The following is a 13,715-nucleotide window of genomic DNA, read 5'->3' on the forward strand; positions in this document are numbered from 1 at the left end:
TTAAAAGATAAATTTCTTCCAATAATATGTTATTATATATCTTAATGCATAATTCACATAACCTTGAGCTCACTTATTTTCTACCAAGTGGTATCTTGCTGAAAAGTATGACAAAAAGAATATATTTACTGGGGCGCCTGGGTGGCCCAGTCCATTAAGCTTCTGCCTTTGGCTCAGGTCACGATCCCAGGTTCCTCGGATAGAGCCCCATGTCAGGCTCTTGGCTCAGTAGGGAGTCTGCTTCTCCCTCTCCCTCTGCCTGCCACTCCCCCTGCTTGTGCTGTCAAATAAAATCTTAAAAAAAAAAAAAAAAAGTATTTTATAATTTCAACTCCGTATGTTAAGAGTTTAATTCTATAGCTATTTAGGTCCACTTTTCCATTAATAGAATAGATAAGTAATTGTTTCCATAACTGACCACTAGGGAAGTGATGATACAGCTCAATTTAGAAAAGAATCTGACCCATGCACCAATTACTAAAAACTAGCACTAGGGGTACCTGGGTGGCTCAATCGGTTGAGCAACCAACTCCTGATTTCAGTTCAGGTCATGATCTCATGGGTCACAGGTCTGAGCCCCAGCAGGGACTCTGCTTGAAGAGTCTCTTCCTCTGCCCCTCCCCTCATTCACTTATGTGCACACACCCTTGCTCTCTAAATAAGTAAATCTTAAAAAAAAAAAAAAAAAAAAAAACACTAAAAAACCAAGCACTAACTATTCCTTATTAGCAATACTAAAAGTACATGCTTATTTTAAAATTATTTTTCTCTAAACTAAAAGAAAGAGTAATTCAGATATGTGAAACTTACTTGGGAAGTTCTATCTATATTAAATTTGACCCACCTTATAATTTAACTCAATCTCACCCTAAATTATGTTACATATATCTATCTCCTCCTGGACGTCTATCTCAAAAGGAATGCAATTAAGAGTAATATACTGAAAGAAAATGCAGTAAAAAAAAAAATCTAGAGCTGTACAGTTTGGGTTCCAAATTCTTTGATAAATTGCAACATAACCTTGAACATATAGCTACACTAAAAAAAAAAAATGAGGGGATCCCTGGGTGGCTCTGCAGTTCAGCGCCTGCCTTTGGCCCCTGGTGTGACCCTGGAGTCCCGGGATCCGGTCCCAGGTCGGGCTCCTGGCATGGAGCCTCCCTCTCTCTCTCTCAATCATGAATAAGTAAATTAAAAAAAAAAAAAAAAAAAAAAAAAAAAAAACTGAGGCCCTTATTTATTTTTAACTTTTTAAAAGATTTTATTGATTGATTTAAGAGAGAGCAAGTAAGAGGGTGGGCAGGCAGAGAGACAAGGAGACTCTGGGCAGTGGTGGAGCCTGATGCAGGGGTCAATCCCATGGCCCTGAGATCATGACCTGAGCCAAAACCAAGAATCAGACACCCAACTGACTGAGCCACCCAGGTGCCACAAAGGCCTCAGTTTTTTAATCTGAAAAATGAGCTTAGGGGACTATATGATCGCATAGGTGACTTAAAGCTCTAAAACTCCTGTTTGCTAAGTCTTAGCAAAAAGTAGTTCCAAGGACCAATAATGGATGTTCAATACATACTAAGTCGAGAAGTACTTTCAGACTGGAAAACCAATTATAACAAAATGTCCAGGTCAAAAAACAAACCCTTAAAATTATAGTAAGAATACTATCATAATTGTGTTGCATATGTTCACAAACTGGGACATTTAGTTACTATTTATCCATATTTAAAAGCTTGTAAGATCCCCATAACTATAGGTAATCCTAATTGTCATGCAAACAGGTATTTTGGAATACCTTAACATGTTTACCTGAAAATGTTCTGTAATACATTCTTAGCATTTCCCAAACTATATTTCTACAACACCTACTTCTATGGTTAAACAGCTTTGTTTTTTTTTTTTTGTTTTTTTTTTTGTTTGTTTGTTTTAAACAGCTTTGTAGTTAGGATGAGAGGTTTTCAAACATAATTATTCTGTCTTTATGGCAGAAATTATCCTTTTCTGATAATAATAATGTACTCCATGAGAGAGGATAGATGATACGAGATTTCCCAATACATTTGGATCAAAAAGCCTTTTTAAGGAATATCTATAAAATCTGAGTTTCAAGTGCTGTAAGTGCAAATATTTAGTAATAAACATAGCTCAGCACAAAAGAAATTAGAACACGGTCAGAATTTTACAAAAATCATTAAAATTTTGAAATTTAAAAAACACTGGAGTAATCAGTAATTGGAGTAACAAAGACTTAACACTGAAATCCCCAATAGTCTAGCAGCCATTAAAATTTCCTGTGAGAATATGAAAATGTATTTGTATTTAAGGCTAAGAAAGCAATATATTCCATCACACAAAAGGAATGGGATGATGGAAAAAATACCTGGTTTCTTTGAGCAGTCCCCCTGCTCTTGCTAATGGACAAAGGATAGATAAAACAGAACAAGGCCAAATGAATACAAGATTATGTTTAAATCAGAAAACAGAAGAAAGCTTACCCACCAGCTATTTTAAGATTTTTTTAACATATTTCTTTTAATAGAGTCATTAAGATAAACTGACATTTCTCTTGAAAAACAAGATGCCATTCAGAATACCAGAATATTCCAGAGCTAAAATGTATTACATCAAAAGACAATATTTTAAAATTCTAGTGCATATATATTTAAAAAGTTCAATTTTTAGAGATGCTTGGCTGGTTCAGTTGGTAGAACATTTGAGTCCTGATTTGAGATTTGAGGGCCATAAGTTCAAGTCCCACATTGGCCATACAGCCTACTTAAAAAAAAAAAATAAAGTTTGATTTTCAAAGGCAACTGTAAAAGGTATCAACACCCAAAATTAAAGAACTAATGAGCATTCTAGTCATTAGTTTTTCGTTTCATTCTTGATGCTTTGTAATGACAAGGCTTTATAAATACAAATTAAGTGATATATTCAAACTCAAATGTTACACTGTGATTTTTTTTAATTAAAAGATTTGATGGAGGGCCCCTGGGTGGCTAAGTTGGTTAAACATCTGCCTTAGTCTCAGGTCATGATCCTGGCATCTCAGGATCAAGCCCTACATCCAGCTCCCTGCTTAGCAAAGAGTCTGCTTTTCCCTCTCCCTCTCCTCTTGCTCATGCACTCTCTCTCAAATAAATAAAATCTTTCTGTAAAAATTTGATCAAGGGACACCTGAGCGGCTCAGCAGTTGAGCGTCTGCCTTCTGTTCAGGGCATGATCCTGGTCTGGGGATAGAGTCATGCATTGGGCTCCCCACAGGGAGTATGTTTCTCCCTCTGCCTATGTCTCTGCCTCTCTGCCTCTTTCTGTCTCTCTCTCTCTCATGAATAAATAAAAAAAATCTTTTAAAAAGTTGAACAAAAAGAACCTGTATAAATGATTTTTGGCTTTCAGAACGCTACATCAGCATACATTTTATCCCTTATACTTGTAAATGATCTTAATTCCGGTAAAACTAGGCCTACAGCCTTTACAATTTCTGGTGAAAATAGCAATGTAAAGATGGTGTGGACCCTTTCTCCTCTTGAAAAATCTCAAAACAACTAGCAAAAAGAGAAACAGAAGCAAAATCTACATCTCCATCCCGAACCAAAAGACATCTCTAACCACACATACATAAGAACGGCTGCCGTATGCAGTGAAGGTAAAAAGAAATGCTGGAAGATCTCAAGCAAGGGAAAGGTTTGCAGCTTCATGTCTCAAAACACTCACAGCTCAGTTTTCTAAAATGTACATGCCATAGCCATAAGGGCAAGCCCAAAGCCCCTTGTAAGGCACATCTGAAGCTTTCACAGACTTCATCTGGCATTACTGACACACAGGAGAGTCAGAACTAAACAAGAAAAGTGATACACCTTTTCCTAAGAAAAAAATTATTGTAATTTAAAGAGAATTTTTGTGAGACACCAGGCTGGCTTGGTACATAGAACATGCAACTTTTTTCTTGTTAGAGAATGTGACTCTTGGTCTCAGGGTTCTGAGTTCAAGCCCCACACTGGGCCTAGAGAATACTTTAAAAATACATAAATAGATATATAGAATTCTTGCAGAACCTAGACAAAATCATTACTACCCAAAAATGGAAAAAAAGGAGGAACTCAATGCTAAAAACAGTACAATACCTATCAGAATGTCAAGGGAAAAAAGTTTGCCTCAAGAATTTATATCAAGTCTAACAATACAGTTCAGTTAAATAGCAGTTGATAGCAACAGTTAAATAGTATTGAATATGAAAGAACTCAAAGAAAACTGTTCCTATCAACTGCTCTTGAAGAAAATACTAGTTGACAAAATTCAGTTATCCAAAGGATAGAAAGAAAAGCCATGAAAAAAGGATAAGTTTTGAGCGCAGTGTCCATTTAATTATTGGCTTTAGACTGGGGAGGAAAAAAAAAAAAACACATCGCTGCAGAATATAAGGTAAATATTACAATCCCCAACGATAGAGAGGAAATGGACTAAGGTATGCTAACACCTTTATACTGCACTGCTCTATATACTTTAACTTTTTCTTAAAAGATGAGGAAATAAGCATAATGCTAGAATAAATATAGATGAGCTAAATACACTCATTTAAAAAAAAAAAGTCCCAGGTTATATCATAAAACAAAACTGTATGAATAACAAATCCAGGGCAGCCCGGGTGGCTCAGCGGTTTGATGGGCCTTCAGCCCAGGGTGTGATCCTGGAGACGGGGGATCGAGTCCCACGTCGGGCTTCCTGCATGGAGCCTGCTTCTCTCTCTCTCTCTCTCTCTCTCTCTCTCTCTCTCTCTCTCGTGAATAAATAAATAAAATCTTAAAAAAAAAAAAAAGAAAAAGAAAAAGAAAAAGAAAAAACAGATCCACCCTCCCCTGCCCCAATTTGAAAAGATGAAAATGAAACATGGCAGACTCTTTTTGTTCAAAATAACACAGGCATTTATATCCACACAAAGATATTCACTATAGCACTATTTGTAACAGCAATATACTGAACAACCTAAAGGTCCATCAACAAGGGTTATGGTTATGGTTAGATAAATTAAGTTTATTCACTGAAATACCTACATAGTTACTAAAAAGAATGCTGCAACAACCATGTACCGGTATGAAATAAGTGAGACAGCAAAGCATACTAACTACTACTGGTAAGGGCTCTGCAACCATTCTTGGGAGTTCCACAACCTCCAGTTTCCCAACTTAACTAACATGTTCAAACCTCAGTTTCCTTCTCTGTATGAAAGGGATAATATTACCTGCGTCTCAAGGCTGTGATGAAGATTAATGAATACCAAAAAAACTTATCAAAACAGGACCTACAAAGTACTATGCAAGTATTAGATTTATTATAGTTGAGAGAAAAAACCCAGCTATAGAACAGCATCACAAGCTACCATTTATGAAAGAAAAACAATCTACACCTATATATGTATAAAAATATGTATAAAATATCTGTGGATGTATACACAAAACTGGCAGTGGTTTCCCAGGAAAGGAAACTAAGCACAAGAGGTTGCAGAATGAAAGAAAGATTTGCTTTATACTTCTGTATCTTTTTACCTTTTTTTTTTTTTTTTAAGATTGTGTTTATGTATTTACTTGAGAGAGAGAAAGGAGAGACAGAACATGAGAAGAGAGGGAAGGGGAAGAAGAGTGGGGGAGGGAGGAGAAACAGGCTCCTCACTGAGCAGGGAGCCTGATGAGGGGGCTCCATCCTGAGATCATGACCTGTACCCAAGGCAGATACCCAACTGACCAAGCCACCCATGCACCCTCAATTCTGTATCTTTTAGATCTTGTACCATAAATATGTAATGACTAAATAAAAATTACTACTTAAATTTAAAAACTTTAAAGAATTTAAGTTCACTGAACATGGTGCTACCTTTCTGGTTAGTTCTCCAATTACCATTCCTAAGGTATATTTACTCAGATTAGAGGTCATAAATTACACTCTCAGAGACAAGTTTATTTCCCCAAAGCATCTACAACAGTTCAGACATTTAATGTTACAATATAAATACAAAAGAAATTATCTTTGGAGACACCACTACAAAGACATTTGCAAAAAAGTGTTAACAATGTGCATATTTATAGCAAAACATTGGAAATAACACACAGGTACATCAATAGTCTCAATAAATTACAGCGTCACACGATGGAATATCATACAGACTTAAAATGACAGCATACACATATAATACAAGTTTATGTATAAAATTGTCCAGTTTGCATTAAATGGTAAATAGTAAATTATGGACTGTTTCCATACAAGAATACAGATATACTTCATTTCTTTTCATTCCTATGACTGGTGCTATAACTATACCATAATTTAATTAATCATTCTCATATCAACTTGCATTTGGGTTTCTATCTGCCTTTTTTTATGACTTTGAGAGAGCGCACGAGGGCGCACACACACACACACACACACAGGCATGCACCTGAAGGCTGATGGGGGAGAGAGAACCCCAAGCAGATTTTGAGTGGAAATCAAGAGTTGGACACTTAAATGACTGAGCCACCCAGGCACTCCTTCATTTACTTTAATTAAATATATATATATATATATATAATTTTTTTTTGGCCAATAGTGCTTATTGAGCATAAATCTTCACATGTAGTAACTAGTATTTCTGTAAGGCAGATTCCTGAAAGCAGAAGTGTTTGGTCAAAACTAATATGCATTTAAAATACATATAGGAAAAAAAATAAAATAAAATAAAATACATATAGGTAGTTCCAACTGATCTCTTTCAAAGACACTTCATCAATTTATACTCTCCCAATCTTGCCAAATATTAATCTTTTTCATTTCCATCAATCTGATATATAAAAAATGATATATTTTAAGCTACATTTCCTTGATTAGTAGGGTAAACAAATCTTTCCATTCTTCCACTATTTGTGGTATTAACAAAACATAGATCATGGCCACACTTAACAGTTTTTTTTTTTCATTTGCCAATACTTAATAATTGGGAATTTTACTACAATGTAGATCTCTATTTCTCTTCTTAAATATTTAAAATGAGAACATTCTGGGTCAACATTCTTAATAGAAAAATCAACTGGTAGTGAATAGAAATTGTGCCGAGTGCTTTCCAGCTAACCCTGTGTGTTCACTCATTTATGTTACCTGCCTGGTCTCCTGTAGAAACTGAAGTTTAGGAGACCATTTCTATGGAGTTACTTGGTTATATGCTAGGTATCAGGATTCTTTGTATGAAGGGTATTAATATCTTTCCTTACATATTTATGTCATGTATATTTCCTCTCTGTGGATAGCTTTTAACTTCATCATAGCATTCATAAATATATATAAAATCTTAAAAGTCTACAACATCCATCAAATGATATTTGGGTATTTATCCTTGGGTATTAGGATATGTTTTATTTTTATCTCTGTATTATTCTTTTAGATGTATTAAATAAGCATTGATTCCTTTTACAATCAGGGAGGGAGAAAAAAGTTATTTTCATTTTGAAACAAAAAATTCTAACAGTAATAGTTTGGTTATGTTGACTTTTAAACTGACAAAAGACAAAGCTAATTAAAATTTATTTATAAAGAAAACCAGAATGCATAATACCAGAGGAGGTCAACATAATAATCAAAGTCCATATATATTAGTTCATGACAGTCCATGAAGAATAATATATCCAGTACTTCAGATCTGAATTATAACATTGTTTTTACAAAAAAGAGATTCAAAAGTGCATGGAATGATCTAATCGACAGTGAAGTTATAAATAAGTTTTTGGATACTGATACTCCGGAAAAACATGTTTTCTCTAACTGTACATATAAAAACTATTATTTTCAGGGTGCCTGGATGGCTCAGTCGGTTAAGTGTCTGACTCTTGATCTCAGTTCAGGTCTTAATCTCAAGGTCCTGAATTCAATCCCCATGTTGGGCTCCATGTCCAAAAACTGTATTTTCATTCAATATTTTATTTAATACATAGTGTTATGCGATGTGCAAGGTTCTAAATATGTAATAATAAGGCACGGTACATGCCTGTAAGCTTACAAAGCAAGTGGAAAAGGCAAAAAATATAGTGTGGTAAGAGGTTCTGAAGCACAAAAACGAAGCCAGTCTTGGAGGTTGGAGAAATAAGAAGAGGCTTCTTAAAGAGAGAAGCTCTTAGGAGAAATCAACTAAGAAGAATGGGAGAAGGTCAAGAATCCTACAGTCACCCTGACTCTTCTCTCTCCAATTATCATGTCCTAACAATCACCAACTCCTATCTAACCATCCTTCTAAAATTTCTCCTGACTCTTCAACTTCTCTTTATTCTCACTGTTACTATCCTGCTCCAGGGTAGGCTAAATTCTCTCCTCGAAGAGTTTTTGTAACTGGTCTCACCACAGCTACCCCACCATCCTATTCCTAACCTAATCACTACACTATACAGTGATCTTTCAAATACTCAAATCTAATCAGGTTACTGTCCAATTTAAAACATTTGGGGGAGAGTGGCTGGTCCCCACAAACCTAGCCCTGGATAAAATCCTATGTTCTTAACAAGATCTGGCCCCCATTTACTTCTTCCACAACTCCAGTATTTCCCATCTTGTGTTCAGGTCACATGAACTTCTTTCAGATCCCATATCGTCCTGCTACCTCCTGCTGTCAGGACTTTACAAAAGCTATTTCCTCTTGTCAAAAATACAGGTTTATAGTTCTTCACTGAGCTAACTCTCATGTATTCTTCATACCTCAGCTTAAGACATCTGGGAAAACGTTTGCAAACATTCAAAAGCCTTTCTGGATACATCCTCCTCCAAGCTCCCTTTAAAACTTCCCAATCAGAACCTTTATCACACTGTATTAAAAGTCTGGACTCTCCCTCATTTAAAGTAACAAGAAAATAGGGACACTTTTGCCTTTTTCACAGTCACATCCTCGTACTTAGAAACAATACCTAGTATATACAGCAGTTATACTTACTGAAATATTTATAAATGTTTACCTTGGCTTTATCTACCCTACTAGAGAGCAGGCACCTTACACAAAGCAGCAATTTTTACACTACAAAGCACTCTACAACTTCAAAGATATTATGAACTTTTTATTAAGTACACAATAAGTGCTCAGTAAACACTTATTGCATGAAGATAGTCAAATAATAGACAAAAACCTTGTCCCATGCATGGGTTTCCCTATATTCTACTTAAAATTAACTCTAAGTCATTCAGATTTTGATATAAATTCCTAAAATGACAAGATTTCAATTGCATTTTCTTTTGTTTACAATGATCAGAAATGCTCTTTTTTTTTTAAAGTAGTTTAAAGGACAAAAACTATTCTCCCCTCCAAGTCACATCAAGTCATACATTTTTTTTAGTTCAAGAGTTAAAAAAGGAATCTTGAAAACTGGGAGACCAAAGATCAAAAAAAAAGCACCCAAAATTAACATGCTCAAAGGAATGTTATTATTCATACAGAAATGGAAAAAAAAATTCTTAAGTAGCATGAATGAACTCATGGAGGCTAAAGAAATAACTGAAAAAATAAAATGCTCTATACTTGTCCATGCTAAAAAGAATTATGTCAAAAGTATAAAACTTATAACACCTGCAAATTCATTCATTCAACTTTTCCCCCCCTTTGGTGAAGAGGTAAGATGAAATTGTTTGGACTGGCATAGAGAGGACTAATTTATTTTATATAGTAGCAAATACATGAGAGTTTTTAGAGAAATCTACATTTCTTCTTATGGAAAAGCCTAAGATTATGAAATTTTGATTCTGGGCAAAATTTTGAGCAAAGAACTGAAAATATCTGTTTACCCAACCCACAATATAAGCCATAATTAGAATTACAGCTCTCCTGGACAACACTACAATTCACCATATATAAAAATTGCAAGATTCTCTAGCAAAGCCTCAAAATAAAGGCAGGGGTGGGGTAGGATGGATGTAAATGTCTCAATGGACTTAAGATAAAATAGTAAACATCAAATATCTTGGCCAAACATTCTCTTAAAAGCTGTTATGCCACCCAAATAACTCTCCTAAAAAGACTGACCTATAAATGTTTGTTGTAACCACCTTTTTTTCCAAGAATCTCCAAACATGTCACACTCGACCTAAGTATTCGCAAAATATGTTACTTTTCATTTACTATGTGCACATCAGCAATAAAGAAAAAAGTTGATTACCTGATTATTGTTGTAAAGCAAAATGAGAAAATTGCTATCTTAATTTATATGCACTAAAATGACAGTATTCAATAACGTAATTTCAACTTAAAAAATGATTTTCAGCATTTTTAAAGTAAACATTAACTTTCTCTAAATGCTTCATTTATATATGTATAAACCCACACATTCCTTCACTAGGTTTTATTTGATTATAAATCCTGTTACTCACTGTATAATTTATCAGAAACTGTCAAAAAATGTAAACAAAAATAAATATATTATACATAACAAGATTTAGAGGATATGTGGTCTTCAGGTAGGTATCTTACATTTAAAAATCAGTGTCTGACAAGATGCTGTTATCATAGAGCACATAGGGCACCTGGTTGGCTTATTTGGTAGAGCATTTGACTGATCTCGGGGTCATGAATTCAAGCCCCATGTTGGGTGTGGTGCCTACTTTAAAAAAAAAAAAATATATATATATATATATTATAGGGCAAATAGTCTTTCTTATGTTTATATAGTCCATATTTGAGACTATTTAGATGAAGATCATATGTTTAACTAATTATCTGCTTATCCTAGCAGTTAAAAGAGGATTTACAAAATGCATTTTGAGCTTTAAAAATATAATCTGATTATCTCTGTATTAGATTTTTTTAAATATCCTAAAGCAAAAACATTCCCCAAACAAGATCAAAAGAAAGATACGGAGCAGCCAAAAAGGTTAATAAGGTTAATAAGGAATTTCTCTCATCAGAAGCTACTCAAAATATTGAAAGGCAGGCATTGCTTACATTTTTGAATACACATAAAAGGAAATTATTTTTGTAGGTTACCACGTTAAACAAACCAGTTCCCAACCGGGAAGTATCTTGTCACTAAAATCCCAAAATGATTCTCACAGTTTACAGAAATTTTGACATAAAAAATTCTTAGTACCACAAAGATGTAAATCATTTAGTAATTTGCAGGTAGCCAGTGATATTTAAATCATGCCAGAAACATTATTTGGCAATATCTAAATTTAATTGCTCTAAGAAGCAATGCAAGTATTACCATATTGTTAGTTATAAAAACTGGATAATGATATAGTCAGGAAAGAGATGAGCTAATTAAATTATTTTTAGCACATGAATCTACAATTTGTGGGTTTTAAATTTTCAAAAAACCTGAATATAATAAAATATAGCAAAACTTCGGTTTTATTAATTTCAACTTTCACTGATCAAAAATCTTCAAGATGCTGCCAAAGATCATTACTATTTTATAAATTATCATTAAATGCATACACACACTGTATAACTGAGTTCCAGTAGAGAAAAAGTCAAATTCTTTATATTTTTGTATACAACTAGTTATGCATTAAGGCACTACCCAAAGAGCTAACTCTACAAGAATTACAGAGCTGACTTTTAAAGCAAATTTATGAAGTCTTTCTTTTCTGTATCATAAAAATCTTTAAAGTGAAGCATTTAACTCTACTATCCATCTGCATGATATTAAAATCATGCAGATCAATTCAGTCACTTTAATAAAATAAGATGGCAAAAGTATGTTTTTTCAAATGCCTTTACAACCATACTTTCCTGAACAATGAGTAAGAACTAGTAGATTTCATTCTTCACAGTTAGTAGTAGCTAATCAGTTTCAGTATCTGGTTCTCATAGACTGACAAAATACTGCAGTGTTTTCATTGCACAACATTCTGGGGGAAATGTTTAGGATTATTCCTACTAAAATTTTTAAGTCCTGTACACAAACATCATGGAAATGTTTAAATCAGAGCTATCAAACTTCTTAAATGAAAATTTTAGTTGAATTTTTTAAAATTTTGTTTCAAAAACAGTGATTCCATTTTTTTAAGTCATTTTTCTCAAGCCCAAAAACAATTACTGCTTTATTTGCAACCTAAAAACATTACCACCTGATCTGTGTCATTCACTATCATTATATTTGATCATCTTTTTAGCTTCTTGGTACTCAACACAAAGCCTGACAGTCTCACATGTTTTGGAGACTTCAATACACTTTGTTCTTGTCCCAAATACTCATGTTCTGTGTGTACTACTATAAGCTATTATATAAGAGGGGGTGGGGAAAATTAAAAAATACTGCAGCACTACAAGCCATTTAGCATGCTGAGTTCCCACAGTTGCTTAGTGGGTGTTCTGAAACTAGGCCATATTTCTAGTATTAAGAATTTCAAATCACTACTTCCAAAGTACAGAAATAAATGTCTTCAAGATTAAATCATAAAACCTTACTATTTTAAGCTGCCTAGTATATAAGTATCCTATTTCTAAGAGTTTAAAATGGTAATTAACACATGGTAGATAAACCAGTATTTGTTTTAGCAACAAGAAATAATTAGCTTTTCTACTGGTACTTACAGAATCATAGGATTCAACAGGATCACAATATTAAGATAAAGTGCAGTTTATCTGAACAAAAACTAAAAAGGTGAAATTTTTAGTTCTTTACCTCAGAAGATACATAAACAAAATTAGAATTAAATATAATCTCTTTCAGGTCACTCAATCTATTTTACTTCACATGCTTCCAGCAAATAAGTGATTACCAACCCTCAACCTAATTTTTCCAGTCCAGATTGCCAATACCAAATAAATTAATAAAGCTTACTCTCTTTAACAGAATGAAAGTTGCAGAAATACTTATGTCATTTTGTTATATCATTGCAACAGGTATGTTTTTAATCAAAACTAGTGAAGAAAAACATGTTACTCAATTTTACGTATTTCATAGCTAAGTAAGCAAAGAAACATGGTAGGTATAAAATCTACTTCAACAAATTGTAAAATACTTATACTGCAGTGAGTCAGTAATTTCAGATAATTATTTGCTTCAATTTAATTTTACTCAGTATTTATGGTGCCTACTGTGTTTCACCTCATTTAAGCAAATCTTTCCAATACCAAAAGCTTGACATTGTGATTTTTTAATTGCATCATTTTAGATAAAAACTTTTTCCAAATACAACACATAGTCCTGTGTAACCTTTAACAAAATTCACTAACGGTACTTAATTTTTCTTCACGATCTTCTATCAGCATTACTCTTATACTGTTCTATACATAAAACAAATTGTGTCTTGAAAGAGTCTATGTTGATCACATTAAGTTGCCTTTAGCTGCCATTTAAAGAAAATATCTTGTATCTGATTTTTAACTGTTTTTCCTGTGCTCTCATTTTTAAGTCTCTTATGATGTCTAGGAAAAATCCCAGTCCTTTTTATCATTAGGTTACTAAACTTTTGTAAATTGTACATTATGACTTAAAAAAAAAAAAAAAAAAGCCTTCAATTAAGGCCTGAGGGAGTCTAAAAGCGGAAAATATGTTTAAGACCAAAAGCACTAGAACATCTCTTTGTCCTTTTTAGTTAAAGGTCTGTTTGTTTTGGGGTTTGAGATTGCTAATTTCAGTAATTTTTTATTAGGAGCGTACAAAGTCTAGACATTATATATTGGAGAAAAGGTAGTAAAGAAGACAGACATACTTGATGCTATCATGAAATTTACAGTCTAGCAAAAAAAAAAGGCAGAAATACATTATTAC

The 13,715-nt window shown here is 33.6% G+C and overlaps 1 protein-coding gene across 4 annotated transcripts in view; it reads right to left on the reverse strand.

The window, feature by feature from the left end:
- The window catches only part of SHOC2 (SHOC2 leucine rich repeat scaffold protein), a 96,504-nt gene that overhangs the window by 75,681 nt on the left and 7,108 nt on the right, over positions 1–13,715 (reverse strand). Inside the window, exon 2 of one of the 4 annotated variants that reach the window (XM_072805340.1) lies at positions 130–294. The exons of the other annotated variants lie outside the window; for them this stretch is intronic. The gene's annotated coding sequence lies outside the window, so the exon portion shown is untranslated. The remainder of the gene's footprint in view (positions 1–129; positions 295–13,715) is intronic. 4 annotated transcript variants of the gene reach the window in all.

Source organism: Canis lupus, chromosome 29 (genome assembly GCF_048164855.1).
Source record: "Canis lupus baileyi chromosome 29, mCanLup2.hap1, whole genome shotgun sequence".
Lineage (NCBI taxonomy): Eukaryota > Metazoa > Chordata > Mammalia > Carnivora > Canidae > Canis > Canis lupus.